The sequence below is a fragment of the Calidris pugnax genome, unplaced genomic scaffold, assembly GCF_001431845.1.
Source record: "Calidris pugnax isolate Ruff unplaced genomic scaffold, ASM143184v1 scaffold250, whole genome shotgun sequence".
Classification (NCBI taxonomy): Eukaryota; Metazoa; Chordata; class Aves; order Charadriiformes; family Scolopacidae; genus Calidris; species Calidris pugnax.
The window spans coordinates 1,041,643-1,059,570 of NW_015090984.1; the positions used below are offsets into that span (position 1 = coordinate 1,041,643).

A 17,928-nucleotide genomic window follows, 5' to 3' on the forward strand; every position below is an offset into this window, starting at 1 on the left:
GTGCAGAATCTCAAATAAAGAAAAGATTTTCCTCAGCAATTAATCATATTCTGTAATTTAAATTATAAAATTCATATCTCAATGAACAGAAACATTCTATCTTATCTCTTCACTTTTAAATCATGGATAACAAACCACTGATGTGAATTTTTATCCCGCACTTGTGGTCTAATGAAGCTGTGGCTACTGTTCGGTATGTGGGCATTAAAATAGATTTTCAGAGATGTACATGTATTGTGCAGATGAAGTGGTATCATTAACTTGATTCTCCTCCTGCTTTCACAGTGGCTTTTGATAATTTAGGATAAAAACCAAACATACAAAAAAATTCCTTGCATAGTTAACTTCACTGCAGATACTCTTTGTGCTATAGACTAAAGAGTATTTACAACTGGGTCACAGGCCCTCTGGCTATGAGAAAGCGGTAGACCTGGCCAAGACACTCCCAATGTGATGCTTTGCAAGACTGTGCAATCCAAGAAGAGGGCTGTGGGGTTGGTGGGAGCAGTCAAAATACCAGTAACGATGACAACAAAAAGAATTGCGCTCTGCAGCAATTAAATCACGGGCTGTTCTGGGTGAAGAAGGCTGCAAGGACAATGTCCTGTAGTGTTTACTGTGTTCTGGATACATTTGATTCTTTGGTTATTGGGGACAGTGGAAGCTGGAGTAAGCCCAAGCAGAGTTGGAACAAGGAAAGGACATCTGCAGAGTGATTGAAAGGCACCTTAACCCCAGAGATGGAGGCATGCAAGAGGATAAAGTGATTTGACCTGGACTAGACTTCTGCCAGAACTTGTCCCCCAACCAGTTGTATGCAAGGATGTCCTGACTGGCCTGTGTTGCCTCTGAGCCAGATTCCTGAGTTTCTGTATTGGTTTTCTCCACAGAAGTACAGATCATCTTTAGTACAGATCTTTAGTATCTTTAGTATCAAAGTAGTTTCCGGACTACACCTGTTTGCAATTTTATTACATCACCCACTTCTCTTACATTTTCAACCTTTGGAAATTCCAGTTAGATTTAATTTTCTGCTTCGTATCTCCAAAAAAGGTCCCCTTTTCTGCAAGGCAGCAACTGTCCTTTGTGAAATGGTGAACTAACTGGTCTCCTCTAATAAGAGGAAGCAGAAGTAGAAAGCCAAAGGTTTACAAAGTTATCTGGGTATGGCTAAGTTCTGCAGTCTCTCTTGAAAGTAGAGAGAGAGAACAGGGCCTTACCAGATGTGGTTTTCAGCACAAAACAGGGATTGATGTACCTGCTAAGGACCTCCAAGTCCATTATTAAACATAGCCATCTTCGGAGTGTTTTTAGCGAAACTGTACTAGCCCCTGTAGTTTCATTTTTATATTCCCTTGGAAGTCCCAGGATATGCAACATGTCTTGCTCTTTGTGAATCCAGCTATCTACATGTATAGAATTCTCTAGGTGGCCTGAATGAATGTGTGTGTGCCAGGTGTTATCTCTTGGCATTAAACTAACGGAGCTTCCCTGATGCGAAAAGCTGCATGGATTTCCTCCTGTGCTGTAGTGTTAGGTAATTTTTAAAATTCAGGTAAGGGAAGCACCATTAGCAAGCCACTGGAGCTTGGAAGCAAGCTGACATCTTTCTCATCTGCTTCCATAATAGTTAGAGGTTTAATTATTTAGCACAACTCAGCAGGTTCGGTTTCCAGATGCTGATTCCCCGACTAATACCTTTTGGGGCTCATTAGTCATCTGCTTTGTGCAGCTCTGCCTTGCTCTAACATCATTTCTACATTTCACACTAATCCGAATCTACACCAGTAGATGTCACTTTGGATACTTGCTAACATCTTACTGGATGATGCTTCTGGAGTTACTGAATGTCTCTTGAAATGAAGGCTTTTTTACTGTTATGCACTGACTACGGTGTCTTGTAAAGTCCTTCAGCTGAAATCCTCACTTAAACAGTTTTTTTCTTGCTGAGCTGGCTGGCAAAACCTATGTACATTGCTGGCACAGGGCTGAGCGGATTCACTTGCTCAGAACTGGGTGCAAAATAAGTCCAAGAAGATGACATACAGTGGTTAATGTTGGAATTTGGCTAGGAAGGACATCTGAATCGTATCTCAAGCCTTCCCAGCTGTGACTTACTGAGGCTCCAAGCATTTTGCTCACCTACTTGGAAAGACAAAAAATTCGCAACCCACAAACGGCCTTTTGCAAGTTGTCTTCCAATATCATTGCAACCGAGCATCTGTGTCTGAACAGCCAGACATTATTATTCTGGTGGAGGTGATGTTCTACCATCTCACAATCCAATCTACACTTCTGGCATGCCCCATTACCAGAAGATCTGTTTCGAAACTGATATCCAACAATTTTAATTGACAAATTATGCTGTGTTCATAATAAGGCACTCTTCAGTACAGCCTTCCCTCACCGCATCAGTCACTTGTTTATGTTACTACCCGGTGGACAAGAAAGGTGAGAAGGCAGTAACTATTTGTAATTTATTGTCTGATCACACATGACAACCTCCTTCCCTTTCCTTTGTGCCTTTTATTTTTTTTTCAAATTTGAACTTCTGTTTTAGAAGCTTTCCCTTTTTTTCAAGCCAGGATATACTGACTACGTTGCAGAGCAAGAACGTGTTATGTATGAAGCACTGCTTTAATTCTACAGAACTTCATTACTATCAGAAAATCATATACACAGCCATTGTGTATTAACAAGTTCTTATGCATGTGCACTCAGAAAAATGTATACAGAGAGAGTTTGAATAGATTTTCTTTAACCATGTAGGAGAAGATGAATGCAACCTGAATGTCTGCATCATGGACAAAGCCTTAGTTTTTTCCAGTTTCAGTGGCAGACAACATTCACTCTTCACTATGTCTAGTCCACAGCTTCAGGAAGTCAAGGGACCTGCTCTTCTTCAGAGAACTAGCAATTGTTAACACCTACATAAAGAGACTAATGGGCTCTAGTCTATTGGGTAGTAGCATTCACAGTTATTCCTACCCTAACAGGTCACATCCACTGCATGAAAAAGGAAGGAAAGGTATACTTACCTTAGCCTGCTTCCCCAGCAGAGCAGGCACACCCCACTGTCTACCTGAGTTTTGGCTGGAGGCATTCGTGCTGGCTCTCCAGAACAGGAACTGCCCAAGCCTGTACAATTGGAACTAAGAACTTGTATGAAGAAAAACATGGCAGGTCTTTTCAGTGGATTTCTGCCAGGGCTATCTATGAGAAAGGTAGAGGTACCAGTATACAATCATCTCTGATATACCAGTCAGCTCTGTTTCTGCCTTTTTTTGCTTCTTTGTGATTGCAAGTGGCCAAATGATGTTTCTTGTTCACATCAGCCAGCAAGTCCAAGGCACACAGAGAAAGTGCTTTTTCCCAAGCGGTCTCCAAAATCCAATTTTTAAATTATTTTTTTTATTTAATTATATATAAAATATATCTCATATATTAATTACTTAACTTGTATAATGAATTAATTGTATAGTTTGATTAATAATTTAATTATTAATAATTTTACTTAGCATTACTGCTTGTGATTTCCAGATGGAATAATTGAGAAGCTTGCCCAAAATCATGCAGTGGTTGAGCTGGGAATCAATTTCCTGATTTGGAGACCTAGGAATACTCTTGTGTAAATGTGTTTTTTTCTCCTCCCGAAAATCTGGGAACCTCCACAGGCAGCTGTCCATGACAGAAGTTTAGGACTAGAAGTGGCTGCCAATCCCACACCCTTCCACTTGGAATTTCTTTAGCCAGTAGAGTCAAACCCACATGGGATCATTTCTTGGCTAAATCCCATCAAGGGCATGAATGCATCCATTTGTGTTGAGAGGCAGAATAGTTTATTGGCTGCTCTCCTTTTTTGGGGGAATAAAATATTCTTTCCTCAACAGAAAACCGCTTAGTCAGAACAGTATAAAATTTGGTTAAGTGCCTGGAGAAGCTCTGAGATTTTTCCAACACACTCTCTCCAAATCTTTTAATTCATCTTAAGGTAGACAATTCTGTCCTGCATCGTGCTGCTTGTGTCAGACTCTAAATGCAGACAATAGCATGACAGTAATTTGATCAGTACCATTGCCTGCGATGACTATTTATTTTTCATGTAACTTCTTTTTTTTCCTGGTCTACAAATGAGATGCAAGGGGAAGGTCTTGTACAGTTGTTGGTTCTCTTTTATATCAAGCTAATTCAAGGACTGTGATGGTCACGGAAAAAAACCCCAGAATTTAAAGGTCTGTCTCCTTTTTGCTGCAGCCAAAGAGCTCCCATTGCTGCTTAAAATCAGGCATTAGCCACATTATGTCTGTTACATTGGAAGTTTGATATCTAGGTCTTAAACAATCAGGTAAGTTACCAGGATTTAATGAGAGCAGTGGAGTTACACCTGCTTGAGAATGCAGCCTGATGCCTTCACTGCTCAGTTAAGGTATGCGCCACGCCGTTCCTTTCTGTTAAAAGTCATCAGAGCCAGGCTCGGCCTTTGAAATACTGCTGCTTCCTTAGACCAAGATGTGACTTTGTGCTAGCCTCACCACAAAGCTCTGTGTCTGTTCTAACAATGCTTTCAGTTTCACCAGCCTGTGATTTAAGGCTGTCAGGGAGAATTAGTCACCTGACATGCCTGAAAGGAGAAGGGCTGATACAAGGCCAGATCTGAGTTCATGCGTGGGACAGTGTGATAAATTTGGGGGCATACTTTGGTTGTTGTACTTGTGTAGTGTTTGCCTGCTGCATGTCTTTGTGCCTTGTGGGTGCTTGTTGCTTATGGTTAAGCTGGGAAAAGAAGGGAGGTTTTGCATGCCCTTTCCTGGTGAGTGGCAATTCATATGGCATTCCTGAGGGTCTGAGACAGGCCTCAGGATTTCTCTTCCCTTCCTCACTGGATAGTTTTGAGGCAGGCATGATGTCATGTTTAGGCTGAATCAGCCAATTACAAGCTGACATATGCTCTCCCCCACCTCTCACTCCAGGGAGAGGAGGAGGAGAGATAAAGAGATTTATGAGTTAGAAGGAACTAAACTACTGTAATGAAATATTACTAATTAAATGGAAAATGAAAGAAATGGAAGTAATTAAAATAGATACAATATATACAAAACCATATCAAGCTCCCAGCATGATGTCACCAGCAGGCCCTAGGGAAGTCCCAGACTGGACTCAACAATTGATGGTAACTGAATTCCAGCTCTGGAGTCAGGAACACATGGATCAGGATCAAAGGCAGATGAACAGACATGGTCCTCCTAGGACGTTGATCATTGGAGAAAGAGGCCTGAGCCTTTGATCCCTCAGCTTCTATACTGAGCATGAGGTAGATGGGATAGAATATCTCTGTTGGTTAGTTTTGGATCTCCTGTACTGTCTGCTCCTCCTTCCAGGTGGGACCCCTCTAGCTTTTCTGTTTGCGATTCTCTAATGGGGCAAATAACAAAATTAGTTCACCTTGGTTGTTACAGCCATAACTATAAGCGAGAGCCTCTCTTGCATATGATTTCTTGGCATCAGCTATAAACAAGTCTTATCACTCTGAGAACGAGCAATCTTCTGCCCAATATGCCGTTATTTTCAGTGAGTTAGAAGAGGCCTAGATAAGAAACAAAATTAATGAACAGAAAGTTGGTTCTGTTTTACCTCTAATCAGGACAGTCCACCCCTTATTCCATACCATTTGCGTCACGCTCAGATCACTAACACTTATATATAGATGGAAAAATACATGCAGGTCATAGAATCATAGAATCGTAGAATAGTTCAGGCCCAAATCTAGTCCAACCTCCCCACAGTCAGCAGGGACACCCCCAACTAGACCAGGTTGCCCAGGGCTTCATCGAGCCTCACCTTGAATATCTCCAGGGAAGGGGCCTCAGCCACCTCCCTGGGTGATCTGTTCCAGTGCTCCACCACCCTCACAGTACAGAACTTTCTCCTAATCTCCAATCTAAATCTGCTCCCCTCCAGTTTAAAGCCATTGCCTCTCATCCTATCACTACAGTCCTTTGTAAACAGGCTCTCCCCAGCCTTCCTGTAGTACCCCTTCAGGTACTGGAAGGCTGCCATTAGGTCTCCCCAGAGCCTCCTCTTCTCCAGGCTGAACAACTGCAGCTCCCTCAACCTGTCCTCATAGCAGAGGTGCTCCAACCCCCCGATCATCCTTGTGGCTCTCCTCTGGACCCACTCCACCAGGTCCATATCTTTCCTATATTGAGGGCTCCAGACCTGCACACAATACTCCAGGTGAAGTCTCACCAGAGCAAAGCGGAAGAATCCCCTCTCTGGACCTGCTAGCAATGCATCTTTTGATGCAGCCCAGGATGTGATTGGCCTTCTGGGCTGCAACTGCACACTGCCTGCTCATGTCCACCTTCTGGTCCACAAACACCCCCAAGTCCCTTTCCTCAGGGATGCTTTCTAATACCTCACCCCCTACTCTGTACTGATGGCGAGGATTGTTCCAGCCCAGGCACAGAACCTTGCACTTGTTCTTGTTGAACCTCATGAGGTTCACCTGGGCCCACCTCTCCAGCCCTGTCCAGGTCCTTCTGGATGACATCCCATCCCTCTGGTGTATTGACAACACCACACAGCTTGGTATCGTGTGCAAACTTGCTGATGGTGCCTTTAATCCCAGGTAAGTCAGTTATGATTTATCTTTATACAGGAACATTTAGTTCATAACTGTAGGATGTTACCTATTATAGCAGATTCTCAGTGCAGGAAAGATGATGTGAAATTCATTGTGTTTTGTGCCCACAGGTGGCATGTCCAGCTCAAACAGTTTTGCTGGATGCCACTTGATGAAGCTATCTCAGGTTTCATCACCACTATGTTATCCTGAAAAACACTTTTTGAACATTGCTAGCACTACATAACAAAAAATATCATACAACTCAGAATTAAGTATTCTCAACCAGGGTCAAATTTGCTTGAGGTACACATTGAACTTCTCCATTCTTCACCATCAACCACCAAGTACATCCAGGTCCTTGAGCAAAAACAGTCCCACAAATGGGTTTGCCTTTGCTTGAGGCAGGAAAAATCCAAACAGTTTTCCCTAGCATATTTCTTTAATCCACCACAGGGACTTTTTTCCTTTCTGGAGTATGTAAAAGATCTGATTGAACAGGACAAACTCGATTGATGAATCCCCTGGTGTTAACTATCCAGGTAGTTTATGCTAAATGCTTGTCCCATTTTTTAAAGGATCCACTACTCATTGCTTTCAAGGTAGTTTTTAACAATCCGTTGTATCCCTCGCTTTTCCCAGGAGGTGGTACATGGTAGGGGATTTGATATACCCACCCAATGCCATGGTCTTTTGCCCAATTACTTATAAAACTGTTTTTGAAATGAGTTCTATTGTCTGACTCAATTCTTTCTGGAGTACTATGTTGCCACAAGGCTTGATTTTCAAGGCCCAGGATGGTATTCCGGGTGTTAGCATGGGGTACAGCATAGGTTTCCAAGCATCCGTTACTTCCTTCCACCTTTGTAAGGACATATCACTTACCGTGACAGCTTTGGGGGATTGTGATGTAGTCGTCTTGCCAAGCTTCCCCATATTTATATTTTAACCATTGTTCCCCATACCTCAAAGATTTTAACCTTTTAGCTTGCTTGATTTCAGCACAATTTTCACAGTTGTGAATAATCTGTGCAATAGCATCCATGGTTAAATCCACCCCTTGGTCATGGGCCCATTTGTACGTTGCATCTCTTCCTTGATCACCTGAAGTATCATGGGCCCACCAAACTAAAACTAGTTCACCTTTATGTTCCCAGACCAAATCTGTCTGGAAAATCTTAACAGCCTGGTTCACTTGCTGATCGTTTTGATGTTCCTCAGTGGCCCAACTCATGGATATGTAGGCATCTACATGGCTTACTTTCACAAGTAATTTCCCTAGCCAGTCAGCAATATCTTGCCATAATTCAGCAGCCTGGTCATGGGCCCATTTGTACGTTGCATCTCTTCCTTGATCACCTGAAGTATCATGGGCCCACCAAACTAAAACTAGTTCACCTTTATGTTCCCAGACCAAATCTGTCTGGAAAATCTTAACAGCCTGGTTCACTTGCTGATCGTTTTGATGTTCCTCAGTGGCCCAACTCATGGATATGTAGGCATCTACATGGCTTACTTTCACAAGTAATTTCCCTAGCCAGTCAGCAATATCTTGCCATAATTCAGCAGCCCAAATGGGTTTATCTTTGCACTGCCAGTTGCTCTGTTTCCACTGCTTAAACTATCTCAACAGAGCATTTACCACCTTCCACGAGTCAGTATAGAATATTGGCCACTTTTCTCATTCAGCAATGTCTAGGGTCAACTGAATGGCTTTTACCTCTGCAAATTGACTTGATTCACCTTGTCCTTCAGTAGCTTCTGTGACTTGTTGTCTAGGACTCTACAGAACAGCTTTCAACCTTTGATGTTTTATTACAATACAACAAGATCCATCAGTGAACAGAGCATATTGTTTCTCATTATCTGAGAGTTCATTATATGGTGGGGCTTCCTCAGCATAAGTACCACCTCCTCTGGTGGCATTCTGAAGCCTTTGCTTTTGGGCCACTTTGTGATCACTTCCGTGATTCCTGGATGATTTGGGTTTCCTGTTCAAGCTTGCTGTGTGATTAATGCAACCCACTTCAGGTAGAATCAGTGGGATGATGAGTAGAAAGAACTTCACTCTTGAACATCAAGCCCACCACTGGTAATTGGGGTGCCAGGAGAAGCTGTGCTTCAGTACCAATTACCTCTGAAGCAGCTCTAACCCCTTCATATACTGCCAAGATTTCTTTCTCAGTTGGGGTGTAGTTGGCCTTGGTGCCTCTGTATCCTTGACTCCAGAATTCTAGGAGATAACCTCAAGTTCCCCATGGTTATTTCTGCCATAAGCTCCAGGTAGCTCCGTATGTCCCAGCCTGTGGTGTAGAGTGCGTTTTTAATGTCCCATGCTGTTTGGACTGGTCCAAGTGCTACTGCACACACAATCTCTTGTTCAATTTGCTTGAAGGCCTAACATTGATCAGGACCCCTTGTAAAATTATTTTTCTTTTGAGTCACTTCATAGAAAGGTTTCGCAACCTGACTGTAACCTGGCACATGCATTCTTCAGAAACCCACAATGCCTAAGAAAGCTTGTGTATCCTTTTTGTTAGTTGGTGAGGACATAGACATTATTTTGTTAATCACATCCATTGGGATCTGGCGATGCCTATCTTGCCACTTAATTCCCAAGAACTGGATGTCTCATAGGTCCCTTAACCTCACCTCTTTTTTACCGCAAAACCTGCTTTCAGAAGAATTTTGATTATTTTCTTACCCTTCTCAAAAACTTCATCTGCTGTATTACCCCCCACAATGATGTATTGCAATGTATTACAATTACAATGTATTGCAAGTGTTCTGGAGATCCAGCCTTCTCCAGTGCAGTCTGGATCAGACCATGGGAAATAGTAGGGCTGTGTTTATACCACTGAGGTAGTCAGTTCCAGGTGTACTGGATGCCTCTGCAGGTGAAAGCAAACTGTGCCACGCACTCTGCTGCTAAAGGAATAGCAAAAAGTGCATTAGCAATGTCAATTGTAGCATACCATTGATAGCATACCAGCATAGTATACCTGAAAGTTTATTCTAGCTTCTGCCAAGGAGTTTTGGGAATGGAGACATCCCAGTGCACATCTCTTGAAAACCCCTACAATGTCACATTTTGATATTTCTGATTAATCCCTGGTTGTTGACTAGTAGGTGGTGCTGAAAGCATTTCTTTTCTCTCTCTGATAAGTGGCTTTTACCACTGAAGATTCTGTAGGCAGAACCGAACAATTTAAGCTAGAAACCTGGCCAAAACTGGCAAAACAGTATCACAGAGACGTAGAGAATCAGCTTCATCATGTCTGTGTGCTTGGTCCAGCTGCATATCTGGCTAGAAAATTCTCACTTGCTATCTTCACATTTCCTGTGCTCTGATGTTGTAACCACAGACTTCCATGCACTGTAATTTGAAGTGGGTATGAAGTTTGTTTAGAACAGAAGCATCTAGTAAACTGCCTTCAGTCAGGCAAAGGACTGCACCTCCACTTACTGCGGCCAATCTCTAGTTGAGTGACAAGGAAGAGTTTTCCACCTCTGCCCACTTCAAGTTAGTTTCATATAACATAGTTTTTTAGCCCAAGGTGGGAATTCAAATATGCGGCTTGTATTTAGCTGACTTTTGATCTGAAATTGAGGCTGGGAGTTTTAGGAGAGCAAAACCTCGGGGATATTCTCCATCTATACCTCATTACTACTAATATAGCTCTTTTCTAAACTGTTTTTGCTCCTGGCCAGCTCTGATAGGAGAGATGAATGAGAAGATTTAAAGCAGAAACAGATAAAGATATTTTTGAGGTATGCTCAGATCTCCACAAAGCCTTGGACATGATACAGAGCCTTCTAGAAGTCAGAGAACAGTCCCCTGGCTTCACCCAGGGCTCTGTCAGTCTTATGCTGTTTAACAGAAGTAGGTTTACTTTATTTAGCTCCAAAAACTTTGACAGTGCTTTGTAAGTCAGGAAGTACATCAGTGCTTTCTATCCATGTGCCAGCTGGTCTTCTAGCCTTTGCAAATCTGTCCTGTCTAATTTGGAGAGGTAGTTCTCACTCCTAACTATGCTGTCTCCTTCAATAAAAGAGGCAATAACCTATATGTGCTCTTGAAACAGTCTCTCAGTCTTGATGTGTGATTTTGCTCTTCATTTGTCTTTCTCCCATGTCTTGATAAAGGAGGCAGATTCCAGAGGAGGAACTGAGGACCACACAACAAGCTGACAGCTGCAAGGGAAGGTTATGTTGAATTGTGGTGAAGTCTGACTTGGACAATGAGAGGGCTGTGGACTCATCTCTATACTGGCATTTGAAAAGTGGTCATCTCATCCCAAACCAATGGTTTTCAATGTAGGAGGAGGGTGTATGTTCTGTTTTGTACAGGTTGTTGCAAAGGAAAATAACGCCCCATTGTTAAATTTCAATGCATGTTGAAAGAGTCCCTTCCTCCTCCAACAGATCTTCTAGGAAAGGCCATATGCGAACAGAAACAAATGGAAAAGCAGTGGTCTGCTTTTGGATGAATGGCCACTCTTCTGCCATTCAGACTGGCTGTTTGGCAAGTGATTTAAGCTGATTACATGCTGCCACATGCTTTCAATGTGGATTTGGAGGTGGAGGAAGGTAGGGGGTACTTCAGGGCTTCACTTTCAAGAGGTAGTGGGAGAATCTCAAATGACAAACTATGCCCAGAGATAGGAATTTCGCTGCTCCTGTAGGGAATCTCACACTGTGAGGGAAGGAACAGGAATATAACTTCCTCAGAACTGCTCTGGAGGCTCTTTCCCTTAACAGGTGTGTGTGGTCCCAGGTTTAAGCTTCCATTTTCTCAGGGATTTAGCACTCAACCATGTTTGACAGGGTCCTTAGGTGTCAAGGAGAAAGGCCTGTCACTTACGTTAGTCATAATATGCCTCTCAGTCTGACATGTCACATTAGAGCCTATGTGTAAGGCACTGCACTCTCCGGGCCCTTCCAGTGACTGGAATCACAGGTCTGTTCGCCGACATTTTTGGCAAGAATCTCTGAGTGAACTTGGTTAGCAAAAGTGATCACAGTGATCGGGCAAAAGTAATCACAGATTATAGGACAACTCAACACACCAACGTTCGTTCTGACTTCTGGCTGTTCACTTATGGTCAATTCATGTTCCCAACACTGCTTTTTACCTCTACATGCCTCACAAACACAAAATCAGATTTTAAACCAAACAAGACTGTGTTCTTCTCCTTCCACTGACTCATCCTGAGTTTCAAAAAGGCAGCTTCTCACTGCAAAATACAACTAATTCTCAAGACCAAATCTGAGATTTTTGAATATTGAGATGACTTAAAAAGGCACCAGGCAAAGGAGAGAAGACAAGATGTTTTGCCTTAGATTCAGCACTCCCACACTGTGTCAGACCTGGGAACTGATTTGCCTTAAATCTCTCTATCTTTTCTTTTGTATTTAATGATCCGCACGAACACATTGATGTTGGAAGAACCACATGATAGATAACAAAAGAATTTAAAACTGCTTAAACACAATTATGAAACCATACCCTTGATCAAACCTCTTCAGAGAAATATTTTAGGCTCAGTGACATATTTTTTGAGAAGTCTCACCAGTTACAAAGTTTTGAGACGTCCTTGTTTCCAGGTCCAGGGATTTGGGCACCCCTTGTGTTTTTCCTGTGTTGTTTGTATACATTATTGAGACAGGCAAGGCTAATATTTGAAATCCTGGCAGAAGATTGTACTCCTTCCTACCTACTTCTACAACATATATCTTGGCAATTGTCTTAACCAGAGAGCAGCCTGAATAAAAGCATGGGCATAAACTCAGTAACTCTACAAAAGATTATCTGGGATTTGTTTTCTGTTTTTAGTGAGGATGCCCAGAAATGAAAAAAGTATGCTTCAGGCTTAGTGAATGATTTATTTGATTGACATAGACTGCTTTCCTTTAATGGCAGTTTAGAAGTCAATTTGAATTTTTAGTTCAAAAGTATATGTAAAAAATCATCAGTTTCTCCCAAGTCTGATGGGAAATGGAGTTGTGAAATGAGCTGTTAATCTGAGGGTGGGGATAATTCAGGTCTCTCTAGACCACTAAAGGTGCTTTATCTGTCCTGAGAGCACCAAAAGGCATGAAATCCATTCCCATATCTCACATATACACCCTGCAAGCATTTAGCACAAAATATAACTCCACATTTTAGGAGAACTTCTTGGCATTTGCTCAGTGATGACTCGGAAATAACATGGTAATCCCTGCAGGGCTGTGCACGTATAAGTTTATACACAATTCTGACAAAGAAGGCTGAAGTCAAAAGTTCAAATCTTCAACACTAGGTAAGCACAGCTTTGAAGGAGTTTGGTAAGAAGCCAATAAGACTAAATTATGGCTCGTCCTAGTGCAGCTATCTTGCAACAGCATTGCACAGTTTGTGTTCTTTTGTAATCAGAGCATCATGATTGTGAAGTAAGGCAGTTCCTTAAAATGTACCAAAAATCTCTCAGCTCCCCTAATTAAAATCAACCCTGAAAGCTCTGAAGTGCTGGCTAAGTGCAGTAATAGTTATTAAAGCATATGGGTATTGCTAGGAAATGCCAGGTCTCTCTGGCTTTACTGTACTGAAGGGCACACTGAACGACTTCACAATGTAAGTGAAAAATCTAACTGGAAGCCTCACAATGGGATGCCTGTGGAAACAGACTAATTTATAGGTTGGTGCAGAGCTAACAAAAAGCTACATTGGATTGATCTATTATGATTTTTATTAATAAAATACAACCCTGTCTTCACAAATCTGATTGAATCAGGTAATCTATGCACTTTCTAGTGATCATGATCTTAAATGCAGCTGCCCTCCTATAAAAGCCTCTAGTCCTGCATACAATATATTCCTGATCACAGTGGCTAAAACTTCTGATAGTTCCTGGTTTACAAAAGTAGAACTCAAAGGCCAGAACCTCATTTGTAGCTAGGGGTAGTTCTTGGGAAAATTCAAGAGTTGCAGTGGCTTTATAATCTGCAAAACACAGTAAGTACCACCTCTGTAAGCAGCCTCAAACTTTCTAAAGCGAAAATTATGTCTGTGCTTTCGAGACAGGGTGAAAGACGAAGTAACATGTAAGAATAAGGATAAATTCACCTCCACTGCAGCCTGGAAAAAAGGATCTCGGTGTTAAGGAGCAGCCTGCCTTCTGTTTCCTGCAATTTTCTGAGTTAGGTCTATAAAATGGTTGGTTTGATCTCCACAATCCCACATTGGAAGGGCAGCATGCACTTGGTGTTAGGATTATTCCTACCCTGAGGAAACTACTAGATAGATGTGTCAAATGGAGAGAGTGTGGGGTGTAGGCTAAGCATATGACAGGGCCTGGGTCACGTACTGGTGAGTGGTTTCCTCCATCCTGCTTGAAAAATTGGTTTGTGACAGTACAGGTCCTTGTCTGGATCCTTTATTCAGCCAGTTGCCTTTAGCTGAGAGGCAGAATACTTTTGGAATGCTAAGAGAAAAATCCCCTGTGGTAGAGAAGTGTTGTTAATGATTCTGTTATAGATTGCTATCCTAATGATGACAACAGAACTTAAATTTGCCTTGCTTCCTATCACTTGTGCTACACTGTTCGTTTAAGAAGCCACCCCACTGTGAAGATCGTCACAGAGCATAGCAAGAACAGTGATAAGCTTCTTTTGAGTCTATGTCCCTTATCAAATTTGGATTCCACACCACCCTCCACCTCCCACTGCCAGAGGAAAAAAAAAAAAGAAACCCAATTAATTCAAAGTCACAGTAGGTTGCCGATTATAAGCTTAAACAAGATAATACATACATAGAATCTTTTTCCACTTAAAAAAGCAACAAAATATTAGCTACAAATTATAGTGATTGACAATTTTATTTAGAGCTCTTAAATTGCAGAGAAATTTCCTACAGTAGTTAATTTGTTTAAATGCAAATTTACAGATTAATACAGGAACAATGATATTGTTATGCTAATCACAACATTTTCATCTTTTCCAGTAAAAGCTGATTTTCCCTGTCTTTTGCTTCTGTAAGAACTGGTGTGCTCTGATTCTTTGTTCTGAACCAATGAAAGTATTTTTGGGGAAAAATGCAGAGTTGTTTTACCATAGATATTATACATGCTGTAAGATAGCAAGCTTTGCAATCCTTTCTGTGTGGATAGTTAAACTTGTTTTGTTTGCATGTGTGTGCATTGGATGGTTGTTTATGGTTTATCTGACCCAAGATATCAGCCCTTCTGCGCCATGACTCTTTTCACGCAGCTTGTAGGTAGTTTTTATTTATTGAAACAATATCACTAGATGTTAACGGATAAGAAAATGTCAGAGCCTTATATTGTATGTAATATCTTCTTACATGATTAGAAACATTCACTATATAGGAAATAGAGTTTACAATATTTACTCTGTCTTTTGATTCTTTAAGCCATAAATTAAATTTTGCTTATGTCATTAATTTATACAAGTTAAATGAGCAAAATGTTCTTGAAGGATCTAAAATACTTATGTAAAAAGTATAAAAATCTAAAATAATTACCTAAATCTTTTTTATTATTGGAGACTTAAACTGAAATGGAGTATGCTGCATAGCTCTTACTACCAGTACTAAAAACCTCCTTGGAAATATTTTCCCTAGCTCAAGAGGTGTTACTTTCACTTTTCCAATTCTATATTGGAACTCATCTTCACAGTTAAGTAGGAATCAATCTCAATGCTTAAGGGTGGATGATTCTCAGATGCAACTATCATGGCCTGAATATATTTGCAAAGCTAAGTTTAAATAAGCAGACAACAACTATTTAATACTCCCAGTGTGTGGCCTTAGAAAGTTCAAAACAATAATGGACTAAATGAACTAGAAGATCATATTTAATCAGGAAAAAAATAATTAATAATTTGAAACTGTTGAAATAATGTTAACAAGTGCATATCCACAGAAAAAATCCTGATGATCTTGGAGGGAACAAAAGTCAGCAGTAAAAATAGAAAACACACTAGAATAAAGAAATTGTGGAAGAATAATACAGTCAAAATGGTACAATGTACAAGAATTTATAAAGGAAGAAAAAGAGCAGGAGGAGAACTTGGAGTTCTCGGAGCAAAACCTGCAGCAGAATTAACAGAACTAGAGACAATTTTTTTTTTTTTTTAATACACCACAAAATAATACTTCCAATACTATTGATCTCCTATTAAATGAATTCTGCAAAACTGTTAGGGCATGAATTTGATGGGTGGCCAGTGGATAAGGAACTAGCTAGATGGACGCACTCAAAGGGTTGTGGTCAACAGTCAGGTGGATACATCAGAAAAAAAAAATACAGGTAATATCAGTGAGCACCCGAAAGAACATGAAATCCATTTCCTTTTCTGCAGGCCAGATTAAGAGCAAGAAATAACATCCCATGAAAAACTTATGTAAATCATCATGTGACAATAAAAATACTGTGGACAGTTCATTTCAGCCTGTAGTTTGGTGATGGAAATACATCCAATTATTTAAAAAATTGTAGCTTTACTCAACCTTGTTAAAATAATAAATTATTTTAAAAAGAAAGAAAAGGGGAAAAAAGGCATCTGATTATAAAAATTTGTTTCCTACAATTGGAAATTGCTTTGCATTCTCTCAGCTAATTAAAGGCAAGAATGAAATACCTAATTGTGTTTTGCATAGGTGCACAGCTCTGCTTGCTAATGACTCCACTTCACTTAGCTAATGCTAAGCCATGCATGCTGCCAGAACTGAATCACCAAGTTATCTGAATCTGAATGGATTTCAGGTTGCTTTCTTTCCAGTTTCCTGATAGGAGAGAGGAGACTGAAGGGGGTAAAATCTTGCAACTTCCCTGGATCAAATTCTTCCCTTCTTCCAGAGGAACAGACGTCTGCAGGATTAATTTTAGACAAATTTATACCGACTGCCTGAAGTGTTGTCCTGTTTTCAGCTGGGAAAGAGTTAACTTCTCTTTCTAGTGGTTGTGGTTGCTGGGAAAGAGTTTTCAATAATACCTGTTTGTTTTAGTTATTGCTAAGTGATTTTTACATTATTCATGGATTTTTTTTAGTGCTTCCCATAGAAGAATAGACAGAACAATGGAATGGCCAATGAAATATTCCATAGCAGAGGCGTCATGATCAGTATTTAAATGAGGGTTAGCCAGGGGGCAGAAATCCACTTGAGACAGTGCCAATTCACCATGCAGTGAGAACGCCTGTTGTTATTGTTGTTGTTGTTATTATTATTATTAATATTTAGTGTTATTATAAGTGTTATTTTTCCTTTTTTGATACTGTTCTATTAAACTGTCCTTATCTCAATCTTTCTTTCTGCTCCTTTTCCCCCTCTTTTCCCTTGTGGAGGGAAGAGGAGGTGAGCTGTATGGTGGGGATTAAACCACAACAATGGTATCTTTGTTTTGGTCAATGCAGCATTATATACTTGAAGTAAAATCACTGTTAAGCAAGAACAATGTGTGTTGTGGGTAGCTCTGAAAGTCCCATCAATTGATTGACAGAGAAGAAAACACTGATGTTGAAGATCTGAAGAAAATACATCAATTTGAAAGCAATTTCATCTAGTAACAGAAGAACCAAATGTTTGTGGCCTTATGAAACAGCCCTATCTCAGGAATTGTTTTTCTTTAACATTGAAGTAGCTCTTCAAATGAGGACTTAATGTTGAGAGGAAGTTCTCAGAAGACCAGTGTAAGTGGAATGTCTTAATTTTAGTAGAACAGATCAATTCAGCCTCTGTTTGGAACTTATTTTCAAGCAATACAGCTCCTTTATTTAAAAAATAAAAAGGATAATTTCAGTGAGGGGAAAAAAATCAAACTAGGAGAATTTCTTGCAAAACAGCAAAAGTTTGAGTCTTTCAGATTTGTTAAAGCCAATCACAAAACTATCATTGACTTCTGTGGTGCAAAGTAAGGTCTAAATATCTCGTCATAAAGAGCTTAGAACAGCAGAGAAAAGATAAATAACAAGGAGGCAAAATGGATTAAGTGATATTATCAAGATGTTACAGCACATTAGTGGCAAAGCTGAAAAAAATCCATGTTCATTGACTTCCTGTATCTGCTTAATGGTACAGTTTTTCAACATGAGAAGGTAATCTCAGATTTCCAATGCTGTAAGAAGAAAAGAAATCTGATTGAGACACTGTTCATGTGGTGTGGAGAAAAGCAGAGCACTCTGTACTTTAGACCCTGGCAAAGCAGGCAAAACAGACGCCCTTGTGCAAATGCTCTGAAGTGATTAGCAGAGTAATATTTCTAAAATTTATTCAATTTAATAGACATAAGGAGAAGAAATAAGACAGT

The 17,928-nt window shown here is 40.5% G+C and overlaps 1 protein-coding gene across 1 annotated transcript in view; it reads left to right on the forward strand.

Moving 5' to 3' along the window:
* Positions 1-17,928, forward strand: part of CPLX1 (complexin 1) — a 101,213-nt gene that overhangs the window by 61,411 nt on the left and 21,874 nt on the right. The window lies entirely within an intron of this gene.